General features: G+C 33.6%; 2 pseudogenes; both read left to right on the forward strand.

The window, feature by feature from the left end:
• LOC143386460 (RNA polymerase II elongation factor ELL2 pseudogene) overlaps nt 1-3,474 on the forward strand; it is a 45,682-nt pseudogene extending 42,208 nt beyond the window's left edge.
• Nucleotides 3,475-10,786: 7,312 nt separating this feature from the next.
• LOC143386412 (phosphatidylinositol 3,4,5-trisphosphate-dependent Rac exchanger 2 protein-like) overlaps nt 10,787-14,738 on the forward strand; it is a 113,677-nt pseudogene continuing 109,725 nt past the window's right edge.

Below are 14,738 nucleotides of genomic sequence, written 5' to 3' on the forward strand. Positions count from 1 at the left end.
CTCTTCTAACTTGAAAACATAAGCACCCTCCCTAACCCACCAGCACATCTCCTGCCTTCTTGCGTAAAACCCAGGACTCTAAGGCCTCTGTGTTGCTTGACTTTAATTAGCTCTTGCAAATCCTTTGTGTAAAAATACCTATTTGTAGTGGTGCTCTTAAATATGGCCCTACTGAGAAAGATTTCTTAACATTTTCCAGGTAGAGATGTGGTACTCTGAATATTTCTTTATTTTATCAACCTTTCCCTTCACAGGGATGCCTAGGACCACCATGATGGTAATGCTCCTCTTATCTTTTGCTCTCACTCCACTGGCTAAACTGTGTTCATTTAGGATATGATTGTACAAAGGAGCTCTGTGCTCTGGGAATCTTGTCCTGGTTATCTACCTAGCATATCAAGAACTTCTTGAAAACTATGCCCAATCTTAAGAGCTCTGTATCCATACCCTGTATCCCATGGTAGACACATAATAAATGATTCTTTAATGAAGGCATAAACTAATGGATGAAGAGATTTTTTTCAATTACATGTCCTTTGTCTCATTTTTGATAGGTTTAAAACTAGGAATGGAGCAAGACACCCGAGTAATGATCTCTGAACAGGGTGAGAAACTTTATAAAATGATGTGCAAACAACAAACTTTTTAAATGTACATGATCTCAACCATTATAGTTTATTTACCCTCTCATATTTTTATTTTTTTCTTTTATTTCTTCTATTCCTTCCTTTTTTAAAAATTTGTGGTCTTTCTTTTGGATGGTTCTCATTTAATAAGTGAATTGGAAGAACTTTAACAACTTTTTCTGCCTTAAAATATGTTTCTTAGACTAGACAATTTATTTTTAGAATTTCATATCTAGAGTCTTTGAAATATTTTGTGTTTCCTTTGGTTTAGCAATAAATGAAAAATAGTTTCCTGATGCTGTCTGTAGGTTTGATTCTCTGGTCTCTGTGTAACAAAAAAAATTTTAAAAGTCTAAAACAATTTCACTAGGATGTCAAAGTTTAAATGTTAGTTTTTTTTAAAAAAAAGCCTATGAGAATATTTTTATTTTTAAAATGTTTGTGTAATTAATGTTCTTTTAAGGATAGTTCATGAGCATTTACCTTTTTGTGGACAGTACTCTTGTAATTAAGGCTATGCTAAGATTTTCACTTTGGATTTATGAGAGATCTCAAGAATTTGAATAGTTTATTAAAAATAGTTTAGGAGAGTCTCAATGTGTGGACATAGGTTTTCTAGAATAAAGTCCACCTTCTATGACATGCAGGTCTTACATGTGAAAAAATATCTGCTGAATGGTATTGCCAGTATTCCTTTATACTTTGAGACTTCTTTCATAGTTGTTTCATGACTGCATGATACAGATAGATTTCCAGGGGAGGGAAATGAAATGTTCTACTTTTATTATTGGCTTTCTGTTGCAGTGAATTTGTGTCGTGGTTGTTGGAAATTGGAGAAATTCATAGATCGGAAGAAGGTGTTCCCTTGGGACAAGCATTATTAGAAAATGGAATTACCCACCATGGTGATTATATTTTTTTAATTTAATTACTTATTTAACTTACATATTTACAAATTGCCTGTCTCTTAATCTTACTGATTGTTTAGTTTGTAATTTTCTATGTTATAGGAAACTAACCATTTTCCTCAGCATTGTCAATACCTAATATGTGCAGAATTGTGAGTGTGGGTTGATGGTGATGTGGGTTTATGAAGTGTGGGTTTATGGTGAAACCATTGTTAACTTTAAAATGAACAGCCACCACATAGGCAGGAGTAATGATATGGGTAGGTTATGTGGGATTATGGAGTAAGAGATGGCAAGTTCTAACTGTAGTATATTCCATTTGTTACTTTTATTTATGTTGTACATTAATTACAAATTAATACAAAATATAGTTAAAACAAACTTTAGTCTTGATCAAATTATCCCTCCTACCCCAGGCACCACTTTCTTCAATAATACATTTTGAAATCAAATCATTTTGAATAAAAATTAATTTTAAAATTTCATATGCAATAACCCTTCAAGTATCTAAATTATTAGAACTGCATTGGTATCTATAATGTGATTAATTCTTGGAGAGAAACAGTACTATGTTTTCTTTATGTTGTTGTTGTTTGTTTGTTTTTATTTTTTAGTTGTAGTTGGACAAAATGCCTTTATTTTATTTAGTTTTTATGTGGTAGTGAGGATCGAACCCAGGGTTTCAGATGTGCTAGGAGAGTGCTCTACCACTGAGCCACATCCCCAGCCCAGTACTATGTTTTTAAAATAAACAAATAGATAGATAGATAGATAGATAGATAGATAGATAGTTAGTTTATCTATCATCTATCAATCCATGCTAGAGATTGAACCCAGAGCCTTATACATGACAGGCAACATTGGTTAAAATTTGATTTTAGTGGCCAGGGCTTTTACTATTATCAGGATTTGACCAGTTGTAATGTCACATTTGGTATTCTGAATTTTTGTCATGAGAAATTTTTTTAAAGTGTCTGATTACCCCAAACTGGGGGTAAAAGAACATATGAAGATATGACAGTACCTCAGCAGCGGGATGGCCGTAGCTGTGACGGCGGCTGCAGAAGCCCGAGCAGCTGCGGCTGCAGTGGAGGCTAGAGCCCGAGCGGCGTCGGCAGTGGCACCCTGGGGAGTTTAAGATGGCGGCGGGAGGGGGGGGGTGCGGCGGGCCTGCGGGAGGAGCAGCGCTACGGACTGTCTAGCGGGCGGCTAGGGCAGGACAACATCACTGTACTGCATGTGAAGCTCACCAAGACAGAGATCCGGGCGCTCGAGACTTACCAGAGCCACAAGAATTCAATTCCTTTTCGACCTTCGATTCAGTTCCAAGGGCTTCAAGGGCTTGTCAAAATTCCCAAAAGTGATCCCCTCAATGAAGTACATAACTTTAACTTCTATTTGTCAAATGTGGGCAAAGACAACCCTCAGGGCAGCTTTGACTGCATCCAGCAAACATTCTCCAGCTCTGGAGCCTCCCAGCTCAATTGCCTGGGATTTATACAAGATAAAATTACAGTGTGTGCAACAAATGACTCATATCAGATGACAAGAGAAAGAATGACCCAGGCAGAGGAGGAATCCCGAAACCGAAGCACAAAAGTTATCAAACCCGGTGGACCATATGTAGGGAAAAGAGTGCAAATTCGGAAAGCACCTCAAGCCATCTCAGATGAAGTTCCAGAGAGGAAAAGGTCAACCCCCATGAACCCTGCAAATACAATTCGAAAGACTCATGGCAGCAGCAGTGTTTCTCAGCGGCCATATAGAGACAGGGTGATTTACTTACTGGCACTAAAGACCTACAAGAAACCTGAGCTCCTGGCTAGACTACAGAAAGATGGAGTGAATCAAAAGGACAAGAACTCCCTGGGAGCAATTCTGCAACAGGTGAGGGCATCTAGGGAGAGGTCCTTCTGTATAACTTCTTGTTGAGAAGTTCACTAAGAGAGTTTATTATCATTTAATCTTTTTATTATTGTAATAGAGAAATTCAGAGTAATTTGATCAATGGTGCATGAAATATGTAATTGCCTAATATTAAGTTAAATCATCTTTTTTTTTCTTTCCCCTTTTTTATTGGTACATTATAGTTGAACTCAATGATGAGATGTGTTGTTACATACGTGCAGACAATATAAACATATACTTTGGCCAATAGCACTCCCCAGAACTTCCCACACTCCGTCCCTCCTCATTTTTTAAATTATTTTTTAAATTTATATATGACATCTGAATGCATTACAATTCTTATTATGCATATAGAGCTCAGTTTTTCATATCTCTAGTTGTATATAAGGTATATTCAAACCAATTTGTGTCTTCATGCATGTACTTTGAATAATAAAGACCATCACATTCCAATATCATTTCTAACCCCATGCCCCCTTTCTTCCCCTGCAACCCTTCTGCCCTACATAGAGTCCCTCTATTCCTCCAATGCTCCCTCTCCCTATCCCACTATGAATCAGCCTCCTTATATCAGAGAAAACATTTGGCATTTGTTTTTTGGGATTGGTCAATTTCAGTTAGCATTATCTTCTCTAACTCCATCCATTTTCCTGCAAATGCTATGATTTTATTCTCTTTTATTGGTGAGTAAAATTCCATTGTGTATATATGCCAATTTTTCTTTATCCATTCATCTACTGAAGGGCATCTAAGTTGGTTCCACAGTTTAGCTATTGTGAATTGTGCTGCTATAAACGTTGATGTGGCTGTGTCCCTATAGTATGCTGTTTTTAAGTACTTTGGGTATACTTCGAGGAGAGGGATAACTGGGTCAAATGGTGGTTCCATTCCCAATTTTCCAAGAAATCTCCATATTGCTTTCCATATTGGATGCACCAATTTGCAGTTCCTCCAGCAATGTATGAGTGCACCTTTTTCCCCACATCCTCACCAATGCTTATTATTGCTATTCATAATAGCTGCTATTCTTAAAGGAGTGAGATGAAATCTTAGAGTGCTTTTGATTTGCATTTCTCTAATTGCTAGCAATGATGACCATTTTTCATATATTTGTTGATTGATTATTTATCATCGTCTGAGAAGTGTCTGTTCAGGTCTTTGGCCCATTTATTCATTGGGTTATTTGTTTTTTTGGTGCTTAGTTTTTTGAGTTCTTTATATAACCTAAAGATTAGAGCTCTATCTGAAATGTAAGGGATAAATATTTTCTCCCAAAATGTAGGCTTCCTACTCACCTCACAGATTATTTATTTTTCTAAGAAACTTTTTAGTTTGAGTCCATCCAATTTATTGCTTCTTTTTTTAAATTTTTTTATTGTTAGTTGTTTAAAACATTACAAAGCTCTTGACATATCACATTTCATACATTTGATTCAAGCAGATTATGAACTCCCATTTTTACCCCGTATATATATTGCAGATTCACATCGGTTCCATATACACTTTTTTACATACTGCCATACTAGTGTCTGTTGTATTCAGCATTTAGTCAAAAACTAATTGAAATGTGGGCTTATTTTCATGTGCATCAAATTTTACCATAAAATTCCATTAAGAGTAGGCAAGGGGCTGGTGTTGTGGCTCAGAGGTAGAGTGCTTGTCTAGTATACATGAGGCACTGGGTTCAATCCTCAGCACTATATAAAAATAAAGATATTGTGTCCACCTATAACTAAAAAATAAATATTTTTAAAAAGAATAGGCAAGAAGTTCTCTTCTGCCTTTAGTCTCAAATCACCTAAACTTTTGCCTTAATTTTCATTTGTTTATGTATAGGTAAAGTTATACAGTATATTTTGTGGTCTTTGGTAAAAGCCAGGATATTTTGCCACTACATAATTTAGAATGTCTCCTGTCTTGAATATAACTTTCTGCTCTCACTGGCCTGCCGTTTTCTGCCACCAAGTGTGCCAATATCAGTCCCATGTCTGCATTAAATTATATCAATGTGTTAATACTCTGAGCAGTATTAGCTTGATGAGTTCAGTATATACTCTGAGCAGTATTAGCTGTGATGAGTTCCCTTGCAATCACAAGCTTAAGTATAATAATAAGCCATTCTTTTAAATTAAGTCAATAGTTTGTCAGATTGTTAATTTCCTGTATTTTTCATACTGGCTTCAGATCCACCATCAATGGTGATCCATCTCTGTTTTTTCTAAAGCAATAACATTTCCAAATTTAAGTTGTTCTTAAATTTCATCATTAAAAAAAACCTATAGGCTTTCATCTGTTTTTCAAAGAATAACATATTTAAATCTGTTTTTTATTAATACATTTCTTAAATTCAAGATGTAATACTACATGTTATAAAAGAGAAAAACCATCAACTCCAGTTCAGGATTAGCCATTCCCTATCACCTCTGTCTGCCTCAAGGATCTTTTAGATCTGAACATCTTTTAGAAACAATTTAAATCCATATATCCCATAGAAGGTTTAAGAGCTCCAAAGAAAGGATGAAAGAAAAAGTGAGGATGAGAGTGTGTGTTCAGTCTTACATTTGAGGAATTGAGAATCAGGTTACATTTGACAAAATATTTGGTACTTGCACCTCCAGAAAGGTTATGGATTACCTTCTAGTTTAATGGATGGAGAGGGAAAAATAATGGCAGAAGGGGTCCTCATAGAGACCAATCATAGTTGTATGGTCATTTGTATGTAGATAGATATATCTAAAAGTGAAGGTATACTTGACCTCTGAGCAATTGAGACATAGAGTTATTAAGGTTGGTTGGTAGAATCTAATGTAAAGACATCCTTGCTGTATATTAGAATACTCCAGGGAGCTTTTTTAAAAATGCCAGTGCCAGAATTCCACCCCATAGCAACGAATCCAAGGGTCTGAAAATAGGGCCTGGGCACTGATATTGTATAAAACTCTTCAGAAATCTAATGTATGATATGGGCTGAAAACTGCTGGTTTTGTGAAAACATAAATACAAGGGCTACTTACATCTATCATTTGGGGGGCATTTGCTATGTGCTAGGCAATTCACTTGTGCAATCTCATTTAATCCTCAGAAGGAAAATAGCAAAAGCATATTTAGAATTTTTACTTAAAACAATTACCCTCTTGTTTCTTTTCCTGAACACTCCTGATAGCTAACATAAAATGACTTGTGCACCAATGAAACTGACTAAAAGTAGCATGAAAGAGAAAGGGAAAAAAAACAACAAAATACTTAAATCATTCAAAAATTGGTTAGTCTGTCCCAGAGAAGCCAGCTGGCAAACAAGTTGCCTAAAATGATCAGTCATGGTTTTTCTTTGTCAATAAAGATATCTGCTGATTCGTTGCTTGTATAGTTGTTTTTTGTACCCTGTAAACATTATTAATTCATCAAAGTAATAGCTATCTAAGGTAAACTAAGCTGCTAGCACCTAGTGAAATTTAAAAGCTTGTACCTGAATTTTAAAATGCTTGACATCCATCAGGAAATATGGATTGTTACTAAAATGGTATATATTTATAAAGCTTTTTCTTAGAATGATGGTTTTCCTGGAGAAAAAATAAATTTTAGAAATCACAAAAGCAACTAGATAAATCTGAATAATGTTCTTCTTAAGCTTAACATTTGGCTATTTGGCTCAAGCTTAACATTCATTTATTCTACTCATTTTAAGTATAATTGGCCTTCCGTATCTACTGGTTCCATATCTACAAATTCAACCAACTGTGTATCAAAAATATTCAAAATAAAATTACATCTGTACTGAAAAAAAAAGAACATATGAAGCAATTTCACATTAATAGAGTAATTCTATTAGATGGAAGTTATGAGGCAAATGTGGTAGATTCATTTGTATATAGTTCCAGGTGCATTTTAAAGAAAATAGAATCCCTAAATTAAAGTTGAATAAACCATCTGTGATAAGAGAGCAAGTTTAAAAAAATTGACTGTTATTGCTATTATTCCCTCTGCAAATATTGTTGACAATATCATCAGCTGCAATATCTTGCTAGAAGGGGAGTTCTTGTTTTCTGGTAGCATATGCTTTTTCCATGGTATGCTGTTAATATTCATCTTGTTTGACTCTAGAATTTATAGTAAAATTCTTATGTGAGAATTCAGAGATCCATTTGTTAAATCCTCTAGTGTGCTGAAGTTGGCTTATACAAGCTCCTGAGAGCTAATAATTAAATTAAAAATATTTTGCAAGCTTGTTGGTTGTTAAGAATAATTATTATTAATGTTAAAACGATATAAACATTTACACAAGTTACATTATAAGTAAAGGTGATGTATCCTTGAAAGTTAAACACTTTCTAACTATTTCACTTCATTTTATTGTTACCTATATTCTCGAGGATATTTATTATTGAAGTTATTATTTTTGTGTGGTGGAAATGTGCTGTAACAGTGGGACACTCATAATTAACTATGTGTTAGTAACTGTAAGTTGGTAGTTTGAAATTGCCCAGAATGAGGCTGTTTATATCCCAGAAATTAGCATATGCTACAAATCAGAGGTCCTCCTCCCACACTTTCCTCTACCTCCTTGTATCTCTCTGGTTCTCTCAGAGAGAATTGTTGTAAGGATTACATTAAGCAAGATGCCTAAACTCTTTTTTAGTTAATAAATTTTTCATGCTAGATAATTTGGGCAGTGGATGGAATGTGTTTTTCCAAGTCTTCACTGTTTTTCCAAGGAAGTGGCTAAGATTGACAGAGTGGCCCAGGGCTGGAACTATTAGGGTCACAAGCATTTGCATTACAGTTGAACCCTCCCTTTAACAATGAGTTCAGCTACCACTTGTTTTATTGTGGCAAGAGACATTTGGGCCCAATATTTCCTTGAAGTTTGGAATATCAAGAGAATAATTGATTTCAATGAATATTAAGGGACAAAATTGAGATTAGATTACATAGGAGAAATAAATGACCCATCTTGAAATACAGTATAAAATTTCAAAATATTTCTCTTAAATTTTAATTTTTTCATATGTGTCTTTTTCTTTATAGCTTATCCTAAGGAAAAAGATTCCAAAGGCTGTATTGACTGTTTGGGGGCTGGCAATAATCTTAATTCAGTTTTATTGCTACATGCCCCAAACTTTGGTGGGTTGGGTAAAACTGTGTGTGCATGCTCTTTTGCATGTGCACTGCATGTGTTTACTAACTAATGTTTTAATATTCAACTGACTTAACCAAATGTAGTTAATGAGAATTAATTCTGACAGTTTTGTCTTCTTTCAGTGTTTCTAGCAGAAAGTCAAAGTCTTCTATGTAATCCTGAAAGTATAGCTTATTGCAGCAAATTATTTCTTTTGCAAATGTTGTATTCCCCATAATGAAAATATTTAAATATAAACATTTGAACTTTTAAAATATAAACCTTTGATCTTATTTTAAGGTTTTATTTTCTAAAACAATCATTTTAAAAATTTTGGAGTCTATAAAATAGCAGCCTGGAAAAGAGAAAATTTAATGGGATTCTTTACTGAGGTGTAATCAGCAAATAAAAGTTATATGTAATTATGGTGTACAACATGATATTTTTTATACACACACACACACACACACACACACAGTAGGAAATTATCACCAATCTAGTTAATGAACATACCCATTCCCTCACATAGTCATTATTTTTTGTGGTGGTAGCATTTAACATTTATTCCCTAAGCAATTTTCAAGTGTATAATACATTATGTAACATTTTCTTTGTTTATCCATTGATGGACACTTAGGTTGATTACATATCTTGACTGTTCTGAGTAATGCTTCAGTGAACATGGGTATGCAGATATCTCTTTGCATACTGATTTTGGATATATTTCCAGAGGTAATATTGGAGGATCATCATGATTCTATTTTTAATTTCTGAAGGATCCTCCCTACTGTTTTCCATAATGGCTGTACTAACTTACACTCTTACTAACAATGTACTATAGTTCCCTTTTCTGCACATCCTCCTGTACACTTCTATTTTGTCTTTTTGATATTTGCCATCCTAAGGGATGTGAGGTGATATTATTGTGGCTTCAATTTATATTTCCCTGATCACTAGAGATGTTGAGCACCTTTTCATGCATCTGTTAGCTACCTGAATTTCTTATTTTGAGAAGTACCTATTTAGATCCATTTCCTGTATTTCAATGGGAGTATTTGTAGTGTGGTGTTGAGTTCCTTAATATGTCTTAGAATTTAGCCTACTAATCGAATATATAGTTTGCAAATATTTTTTTCCCATTCCATATATTGCCCTTTCATTTTGTTAATTACTTTACTTGATATGCAGAAGCTTTTTAGTTTGATGTAATCCCATTAATTGATTTTTGCGTTTATTTCAAGCACTTTGGGTATTACATTCATTACTTATCTTTTTACTGGTAGTTTTATAGCTTCAGGTCTTTAAATATTTAATCCATTTTCAGTTGATTTTGAGTAGTGTAAAATAAGGGTCCATTTTCACTCTTCTGCATGCAGATATACAATTTTTCTAGTTCCACTTTTTAGAGAGAATTTTTTTCAGTCAGTTTTTTATTGCCGTGACGAAAATTGCCTGACCAGAACAACTTAGAGAGGAATAGTTTTGGGGGATTCATGGTTCAGCATTCTTAGTCCACTGTTGGGCAGTTCTGTTGCTCTGGGCCCAAGGTGAGACAGCCCATCATGACATAAGGGTGAGATTGAGGGAAACTGCTTCCCTCCTGACCAGGTCAGAAAGCAGAGAAAGAGGGAAGGGGCCAAGAGGAAGAACTCCTCAACGGCAAGGCCCCAGTGACCCATCTCCTTCAGCCATGCCCTACCTGCCTATAGTTAACTCCCATTCAAACTAGAATGGGCTGATCAGATTACAGCTCTCATAGTCAGGTCATTACCCCCAGACATTTTCTGTATCAACACAGAAGCTGTGGACTGATATCTCAAATTCAAGGCATTGCTCTGTCTTTTGCTATTGTGTGTTCCTGGTAACTCTTTTGAAGATAAATTGACTATAGATATTTAGGATTCTTTCTGAGATATTATTTTATTCCATTGATTTTTTTGTCTCTTTTTATGTCAGTGCTTTGATTTATTTACTATATAGTTTTACTTTCTATCTAAATTATGTCTTAAAAATTTTATACTTTAAGAAAAATAATATCAAAAAGCCCTTGTAGAGCATATCATGTATATGATAAATTCATAGTACAATTGAATCCTGCTATTAATGATTTAAAATATTATTTTTGGATTTATCATAACATTGGGATGATTTTTACACTGGTTGAAATTGGTATAGTGATTGCAGGATATTGACAGTGAATTTGCTTGTTCTTTCAATATGGCATTGACATGTCCTTTGAGGCACCTCACTTGCTTTTACCATTCCTTTATTTTTCAGAGGGTGTAAGATTGTATTGTCGTCTTCATAGTCTGTTTACCCCAGTGATAAGGTGAGTCTGGTTTCTATGTTCCAGGAATCTTAAATAGAAATATTTTTATTGCATATTAGAACTTGGATTATTTTGTCTTCTTCTGAAAGTGGAAATTTTACTTTATTTAGTATTTTAAGTAATTATTTATCTTAAAGTATGCCTTAATTTTTCTGAGACTCTATGCTGTGCCTTTCACTTTTTTATATTGAGTTCCAAAGTTATTTTGCTTTTATTACATGGTAAATTATAGACTTGAAAATGGAACAATCCACACTCAGTTAATATTAATAAATAATAGTTAACTGGAGAGAATTTGGAAATACCATGAACTCTGAATGTTTATCATTATGATTACTTGTATTTTAACCTTTTTAATTACATTGTATAATTAATTATTAGATATATAGTTTATCTTATGATAGTTCCTTCTAATAGTCTTAAGAAAAGTTTTATATTTGAAAATTTAAAATTTCTTTGAAATTACCAAATACAACTTTTACATTTTATTCTTTCATGTATTTGTTACTGAAGAGATATGGCTTCTTTGATAGGAGGAATTAGGATTAGTTTTGTTTTTGACTTCGTGAAAGATCTAGAGTTTTATATTAAGATTACTAATAGATTAGATAGTGAGGAATATTATTGAAGCTTGGTAATATACATTAACTGATAGAACATTAAATTTATTTTAGGTGGCTAGATGCTATTTGGAGTTTAATAGCTAGATCATATTTTCAGAACAGAAATGTGTGCTCCATTTCTGAAATGAATAAAGATGCTTTTCATTCTTGGCTGCAGGATCCAAATATTTTATGTGTGCAGTGTTTCTATTTTTCATTCTGATTTTCAATTCCAAGAAATGCGAGACTAAAAGAGAGAGAAGGAAAGAGAGATTGCAGAAAGCTGTGTCTTAAGTGTGTGGTGTGTCCTTTCACACTGCATAATCACACTGCATGCATATCCTGCAGGAGAATTCAAGATCTTATCCATTATTCCAGAAATGTTATGTGCACTTTTTCAAACAGGCTTCACAAAGTAGAAAGAAATGAAAATAATGAATATTTATTGTCTTTACTCCATGATCCTATTATGGATACCCTTCAAATATTTTGAGTAACTGAATACTAAGTACTTAATAGGAATTGGGTAATTTTTTTTCTGCTCGGTAAGTAGAAAATAGGAATGGTTTAATTTGCCATGTCACCTGTGTGCATATTGATCTTATATGTGTGAAAATATGTTCTAAAAATATATTTTAACCATATGGGATTTCTTATCCAAAAGGCTACATTCTCTAAGACTTGATAACAAAGAATCATTCTCTGGATAGAAATGGTAATTGTTTTTGACTTGTCAATGGAAAATTGAATGGGCCAAAACCCATAATACAAAGGGAATATATGTTCGTCATGCTTTTAATATGCATGGCTTCAACTTACATATAGAAAAATGGGTATATTAACCACAAGTCTACATGTGTTGTATAACACACTGTCCCTTTTATTTCTTACTGATGCTTATGGAATCCCAGATGGAATGCGTGGTGAGGTATCAGAAATGTGGAAGTGGATTTAAAAGATTCAAAAAGAAAAAGCTGCCTTTGATTATTGGCTGACCTAGTTTATTTATATTGAAATCTCATAAATTCAACTGTATCTTGGAGCTTTTTAATGCAAGTGGGTAAAAAGATGGAAATATTAATTGTAAATTACTGACAGAGGCTAAACAGTGAATAGAGCTAGTAATTAGTAGACACTTTAAGCTTTTGCAGTTTGCATTTTTTTTTTTGACATTTTGAAAGGACCATGATTTCCTCATTCCCTTTTGATTCAGGCCTGCAAAATGAATGAATTATAAATTTCTGCCCTTGGGTCTGATCATGAGACTTTGTTTGTATCTAACTGAAGTTTGAGTGATTATTTCCCTCAGTACTTGGAAATCTACTGAACTTGATGTAGAGAACCCATTGGGCTGCTTTTTCCCTGGAATTTTGGTGTCACTATGTCCGTGCTCTGATCAGGCAGAAGAGGTGACAAGTGCTCAGTGTATCTATTTCAGGGTAGGCCTGCAGGTTTTTCAGGACAACAGAGCCATATGGACAGTCTTCTTTTAAATACAAACCCTTCCTTCTTGGAGAATACAGAAGTGGGAATAATGGGCATTGCTTTCTTCTCCACATTTAGTTTAGTAGAAACTTCTATGTGACTTAAAGGAAGAAGTTCTGTTTTAATTTTTCTTTATTTATGAGATGTTATACCTCCAGCTAAATTATTACTAGATATTATAACAATAGTAGCCTATTTGTATATAAGAAAATGTTCTGCTTCAATGTCATAATCAGTCTCTCTTCCCCTTGTATGAGACGATGAAGGATTTTTTTCAGGCATTGTCCACACTTTGCAAACATGTACATTTGTGCATTAATGGGCAATTGATTCTCATTAAATTGGTAAACTTTTGTGTTGTACACCAACACCAAATGAAAAATATGTCCCTGTGCTCACTTATTATTTACTCAATGTATTTGGATTCTTTTTCCTTTGTAGAGATAAAGATTACCATTTCAGGACCTACAAATCTGTTGTCATGACCAAGAAATTGATAGACTGGTTAATTGCACAGGTAAATACACAAGTTTCTGAGTTTCATTTACTACTGTTCTATACTTTGAGCATGTGAGTTAGGCACTTTTTAAAAAATTAATGTATGCCTACAGATGAGGTACAGTGAAGTATCTTTTCCATGGTCATATCACTAATAGGAAGCAAAGTTAGAATTTCAACATAGATATTCTCAATTCAGAATCCTTAAACTTAACTTTTATGTTGTCTTGTCTTTTAAAAGTATCAGCTGAGATTGATCAAAAAACACTAGGCATAATTTGAGCATCATCAAATACTTGCTACAATTTTTTTCATGTTTTTTTTTTACTAGTTTGTTTTAAAGTATCTTTTTGTTAGTCCTTGCAAATGATTCTAGTTTCCCTATGCCTTTTTCTCTATTAGATAACAATTGTGCTTTGGTAATGTGAGTTTTCATATGTCTGTGTATATTTTAAGTAGCAAAGTACAGATTTTATTATTGTTATTGTTTCTTCACTTCTCAGGAATTGGATGCTGACAGCTTGTGTTAAGAAAATGATTTGCTTCTAAGTGTAGAACAAATTAAGACATCTAGTACATCATAAATATATTCAAATATAGTACTTATTTAGATATTTTCTCATACTAGGTCAGTTAATAAGTGAATGAAAATTCACTTATTAAATTAAAGAAAAAGCTAAAACAACTGATACCCTTTTAACTGAACTTATTATCTAGGAGAAAAGATAGTGCTTATCTGAAATGTTGTTATTACACTTGGATATTAGAGTCAATTTTATGAGCAGATAAACCATTGTTTTTAAAGAAAGTCTCTATCTTTGTTACAAGTAGATGATAACATTTGGTATTTCATCATAAAGTCTTTATTTTTGTTTCATTATTAATATTTAAACCTATTAGTTTCATCTCTGCACATGTAATTTGATATTTTTATTGTTTAATATTATTTTTGTTTTTATTATTATTTTTTTCTGTGCTGGGGATTGGACCCAGGGCTTTGTGCATGCAAAGCACAAAGCACTCTACCAGCTGAGCTATATCCCCAGTTGTTTAATATTATTTTTAGACTCTTTAAGATTACTTATTTTTTTAATGACACCCAGATTTTTACATTTAAATGTTAATATTTTAGATGAGACTGAATGATTACTTTCAGATAAAACCCTAATTTGTGTATCCAGCATGAGGTGAAACTTACCCTGGGTTCTTCATACCCAATGGGTAGAATTTAAATGAATGGAGGGCAAGGGAAAGGGCATTGCAAGC

Source organism: Callospermophilus lateralis, unplaced genomic scaffold (assembly GCF_048772815.1).
Source record: "Callospermophilus lateralis isolate mCalLat2 unplaced genomic scaffold, mCalLat2.hap1 Scaffold_101, whole genome shotgun sequence".
Taxonomy (NCBI): Eukaryota; Metazoa; Chordata; class Mammalia; order Rodentia; family Sciuridae; genus Callospermophilus; species Callospermophilus lateralis.